The 5,821-nt window shown below is 46.0% G+C and overlaps 1 non-coding gene across 1 annotated transcript; it reads left to right on the top strand.

Moving 5' to 3' along the window:
- The first annotated feature begins 1,875 nt into the window (after positions 1-1,875).
- On the top strand, positions 1,876-1,978 carry LOC141568429 (U6 spliceosomal RNA). The gene has a single exon (XR_012491545.1). It is a non-coding gene; the product is annotated as a U6 spliceosomal RNA (small nuclear RNA).
- The last annotated feature ends 3,843 nt before the right edge of the window (positions 1,979-5,821 follow it).

Below are 5,821 nucleotides of genomic sequence, written 5' to 3'. Positions count from 1 at the left end.
ACCCTGCACAGGGACAGGAAACCTGGGGTTGCCCCTGTTGTGCCTCCGGGTGTTTTACCGCCTGCGGCAAGTCTCCTGACCTTGTAGACTACAGGGTTTTTATCAGGTAAATGGAGGTGTTGATAGCTCCCAGCCAACCTCCTGCGTCCTCCCAGCGTAACATCTGAGAAAGGGCTTGGGAAATATAAAAACAGGGCTCTCCAGGTGGGGCTGTTATCACTGACCTGCTGTGGGAGTGAGACCTGAGCATTCTTCTGCCTGTCAATGTTTTCTGAGCCTCGGCTTTCTATCTGGACAAAGGGGAGACAGTAGTTTGGAAAGAGAAGACCAGGGCATGTCCGCCTACCCCTACAGACCCCCCTCCTTCACTTCCTCTTAGCTTGCTTCAAGATGTATTTACTCATTCAATAAACACTATCGGAGCCCCTGGTGTGTGCCAATTACTAGGAGGTGGATGGGGGCACGAGGAGTTACCTTCTAGTGAGGGAGACAGAATAGAGAGTAAGCGAATGAAGAAGTGTGAAATGTTATAAATAAAAATAACTTTTTTCAATATATTTTTTATATGACCATGCGTTATATAGCATGGTCAAGGAGGTCTCTCCTCTGAGGTGAGACATGAAGGGTTAAAAAGGGCAGCCGTGCAGAAATCTAGAGGACGGCTGAGAGGGAGCAGCACGGGCCAGAGGCAAGAATGAACCTGGTATATTTGAGCCAAAAGGCCCGTGGCTGGAACAGAGGGACAGGAAGAGACTGATGTTACATTGCTGAGAGCTGTAGGCCACAGGGAGGTGTTTAGATTTTAAAGATAAAAAGCAGCAGTTGAAGGTCAAGATCAGGAATTCCCGGTCAGCCTGTCAGGGTTCCAATCCCAACTCTTCCGCCCACCTGCTACCTGACTTAGGGACGTTCCTTAAACTCTGGACTTTTCAGTTCCCTCATCTTCAATGGGAAGAATTATTTCACCTACATCATCCTAAGGTGTTACCTTGAGTCCCCAAGAGGATACCAGCCAAACCCTTAGCCCAGGACCTGGTCACAGCCGGCCTGGCTTGACAAACGTGAGCTAGACTAATGACGACATCAGAAATCATAGAGCCCAACGATGGGGGTTCCTGATAAATCTCAAATCCTGGCAGAGAGCACACATGCTTGTGCCCTGGGTGCCAGCACAGAACTCCTGGGGGCTTCCAGCAGTCTTCTAGGAGTGAGAGACAGGCTGGCTGCTGAAGGAAGCAGGGAGGGAGCAGATAAGCCTGAGGATAGGGTTGAATTTGGCCCCAGCTGAGCCCCACCAGCTCTCCACTCCCAAAGCCTTCAGGTCCCAGGAACTGGGGCACGTTTTGATTCAGAAAATCCCAGAACTTTTTAATCCTGGGGTCTGCAAATCCTTAGAATCCCTTCAGTCTAATACCGTAGACTCCCACCACCCTGGGCTCTTACACTGTGAAAGTGAAAAGGTCTTAAGTGATTGTTTCACACCAGAGGAAGGTGGAGTGTAAAGAGATAGTGGCTTTCACAGAGTGAGGTTAACATCAAACACAGGGTGTCCCAGAGTAGAAGGAGGGATGGCTGTTTTATTTAGGTGCACCAAATAAATCCTCTTGGACAGCACTGGCCACTAGGACTTTCTCTGAGGGTAAAACGTTCCATATTTGTCCAGTACAGTAGCCACTTGGCTGTTTAGACCTTGAAATGTGACTAGTACAACTGAAAAACTGAATTTTTAATGTTTATCACATTTTAATTAATTTAAATGAAAATAGCCACACAAAGCTCGTGGCTATTGTATTCAATTGTATAGCTCTAGAGTCAAGGCTTGTTCCTTTTCAATTCTCTTTCACTGTTTTTACCTCAAAGAAAAGGGCTTAGGTCTCGCTTGGGCAGCACGTACACTAAAATTGGAACGATACAAAGAAGATTAGCATGGCCCCTGTGCAAGGATGACACGCAAATTCGTGAAGCGTTCCATATTTTTCTGAAACTAATACAAAACAAAATTCAAAAAAAAGGGGGGGGGGCTTAGTTTGATGTTACTCTTGTTAGTTATCTGTTTCCTATACTTGCTAATTTTAACAAAGAGAGGGGTCCCCAGACTCAAGGTTAAATGGATTTTTTTAATTGGGGAATATTGGGGAACAGTGTGTTTTTCCAGGGCCCATCAGCTCCAAGTCATTGTCTTTCAATCTAGTTGTGGAGGGCGCAGCTCAACTACAAGTCCAGTCGCCGTTTTCAATCTTAGTTGCAGGGAGCCCACTTACCATCCCATGCGGGAGTTGAACCTGCAACCTTGTTGAGAGCTCCCGCTCTAACCAACTGAGCCATCTGGCTGCCCCACCAGCAGCTGGTTGTCTTCAATCTAGTTGTGAAGGGTGCAGCTCACTGGCCCATGTGGGAATCGAACTGGCAACCCTGTTGTTAAGAGCTCACGCTCTAACAAATTTTTGTTTGTTTCTTTTTAAAAATTTGTCTTGTGAAGATAAATTTAAATACAAAAAAATTTACCAACTTCAAGTGTACACTTTGATGATTTTTTGACAAATACATACAGTCTAAAATCACCACCACAATCACGAAATAGTTTCTCTCACCTGGAAGACGTTCATCATGCCCTTTTACGGTCAATTCCCTCCCCCTCACTCTGGCCACCACTGCCTTTTCTAGAGTATCATATAAATGTGTCCGGCTTCTTCCACTTGAAGCTAGACTAGAATTTAATAACATTATTTTGTTCCCATTCCATTATTTTCCCCATATTTTTCTAATTATGGCAAATGATAATGGAATTCTACTTAGAGATATAGTATAAAATTTCTTTTTAAATTAAGTCTGTTTAAGTAAAGGAGAGTAAGTACACTTAAAAAAACCCTAAGTCACTAATGGAGCAGGTAGATCATAGATACGGCAACAATTATCTTAGTGGGACACAAGTGGTTTACCTTTTAAAAAGCCACCCAATCCCACCTCTGCATGTGATACATGGGGAAACCAAGGCCCAAAAAGGGGAGGTGACTGGCCTGGATCACATGGAGCAGATGGCAGAAGGAGGAGGACACCAGTGCTGCCTGAGCAGATGGTGGAGACTGGGAGGAGAAGCTTGGGTCTCCCTTAGGGTTGGGGGGCTCTCCCTACCCCCACTCTGGGGCCTGCGCTTCCTGGGCTGTGCAAGGTCAGAGGCTGGGCCTGACAGATGGGATTCTGCAGAGGAAGAGAGTTCTGAGAGTGAGGGGCCTTTGTCCTCCTAGAGTTCCAACCCCAGATGGCAGGGCAGGCAGAAGAGGGGTGGGGGAAAGTAGAGCCCCTCCTGTACTGGAAGGTCACAGCCGAGAGACAGAATCTTTGTGGAAACTTAACACCCAAGACCCTCCACCCAAGGAGCTGGTGCAAGCCTTTCAACTTTCAACTTGACCCCTCCATCCCACATGCAAATCAGATGCAAATGAGCCTTGCTACTGCAGGAACCCTGCCTCCCTTTCTCTCTTGCTGGGGCCCATCCCACAGGTCCAGACACCCATGACATCAGAAGCCCCAGGCCTGCATCCCCAGCCCAGACCCTCAGACCACTTGCACTAGGACAGGAGCAGGAAATGGCCTCACCTGACCCATCTCTGCCTGGACACTGCATCAGACCCGGGGTCACTCCTGCCCTCTCTCTCCCTATCCATCCACCCCCCAGCTCAGGCAGAAATTTTAAAACATAAATCAGTATTACAAAGCTATAGTAATTAAAACAGTATGTTGCTCACATAAAAACACACATAGATCAATGGAACAGAATCAAAAGGCTAGAAATAAAGACTAGAAATAGTTGACCACATATACTTGGCAAGAGAGCCATGAACACACAATGGGGAAAAGATAGTCTCTTCAACAATTGATGTTGGTGCAATAGAGTATACAGACATCAAATTATAATGTTGCACACCTAAAATTTATATATGTTATTAACCAATGTTACCTCAATACATTTAATTAATAAAATAAAATAAATGGTGTTGGGGACACCAAATAACCACATGCAAAGAACGAAATTGGACCCCTATCCTGTAACACTCACAAAAATTAACTGGAAATGGATTAAAGACCTAAACAAACGTAAGACCTGAAACCATACAACTACTAGAAGAAAACATCAGGAAAAAGCTCCATGGCATCAGTCTTGGCAATGATTTTTTTTAGATATGACACCAAAAGCAAAAACAACGAAAGCAAAAATCAACAAGTGGGACTGTATCAAACTGAAAAGCTTCTGCACAGAAAAAAAAAAAAAAAAAAATCAACAAGATGAAACGGCCACGTAAGGAATGGGAGAAAATATTTGCAAATCATATATCTAATAAGGAATTGATATCCAAACTATATAAAGAACTCATACAACTCCATAACAAAAAAGGAAAAAATCCTTGAATAGACATTACTCCAAAGAAGACATACAAGTGGCCAACAGACACATGTTGAAATGGAATGAAGGGGTGAAAATTCATGATATCTAAAATTCACATTAAAATATCTCATAAAGAAATAGATGTAGCAAATATGAAAAATGCTAATGTTAAATCTGGGTGTTGGATATATAGTTCATAATATTCTCTATTTTTCTGTACATGTAAAATTATCTAATTCAATCTAAGTCAGTTGGTTTAAAAACACACACACACATTAAGAAACAATCGTTATGGCAGACCCTGAGTTTGGCCAAAATTGTGAACATGAAATGAGAATGGAAGGAGACTGGGCAAGATAAAAAGAACTTTCAGGGTTGGAAAAAACAGTCCTGCATCTGAGAGACTCAGGAGCCCTGCATCCCTTTCCTGTCTGAGGCCCTTTCCCCTGGGACACCCTGGTTCTTCTCCTCACTGCTGGCATATGGCGCTCTGAGCGGCTGCATGGGCCTTGCCCCTGACTAACCCCCTTCCCCCATACATCTGCTCTCAGGTTTGGGGCCAGGCAGGATACAGCTAACTGTCCCCGAGCCCTGAGAGGCCTGGCCATTCTGCCAGTGTCTGGAGTGGGGAGGGGACAGTTAGGGGACAGCAGAAGGACAGAGACCCTTTACATCAGCCTGTTCCACCTTTTGGACCTGGGCCCAGGCATCTGTCCTCTCTCTGTCTATCTCATTGGCTAGACAGGAAAACTGAGGCCCAGCCTAACCCAGGTCCCCTGTTTCCAGGGCCTGTGCTCTTCCTAAGGACCAAGGACACACAATCCCGCAGAGGAAGAGGTGAAGAGAAGGCCCAGGGCATGGAAAGGGTCAGTAGCAGGCCTCTGACCCCCAACAAGTCAAAGTCATAAGCGGAGGGTAGGGGAGAGGACCCCAGAAGCCTGAGGTCTCTGAGGTAAGAGAATCAGTGCATTGTGAGCCCACACCCCAACAGGAGAGGACTCTCCCCTCCATAGTGATGCCCCCTCCCTCAGTGCAGCCCCAGGCCCCCAACTCAAGGAGCAGTGGCCCCTCCATCCATTGCTCAAACAGGAACCTGGAAGTCACTGTAGCTCGCCCCTCTCCCTCACCCCCAAGTCCAGTCAATTGCCCTTCCTCAAGTCTCCTCTTCCATTCAGTCAGTCAACTAATATTTCCTGAGCTCCTGCTGTGTGACAAGCACAGACTAGGCACCAGGGCCTCAGCCATGAACAGAACAGACACACTCCCCATCCTTGTTGAGCTGACACGGGTGGGAGACAGACACCAAACAAGATACATAAGTGAATATCTAACACACCAAGGCACCAAGAGGAAAACTGGGTGGCATGAGGAGGTGAGGAGTGAGGAGGTGAGTGACAGCGGTGAGGCTATTTTAATAACCTCTGACGGATGAGATTG

The sequence above is a fragment of the Rhinolophus sinicus genome, linkage group LG13, assembly GCF_036562045.2.
Source record: "Rhinolophus sinicus isolate RSC01 linkage group LG13, ASM3656204v1, whole genome shotgun sequence".
NCBI classification, from domain to species: domain Eukaryota; kingdom Metazoa; phylum Chordata; class Mammalia; order Chiroptera; family Rhinolophidae; genus Rhinolophus; species Rhinolophus sinicus.
Note: the sequence above shows the minus strand (reverse complement) of the source record. Positions and strands in the feature narration are given on the sequence as shown.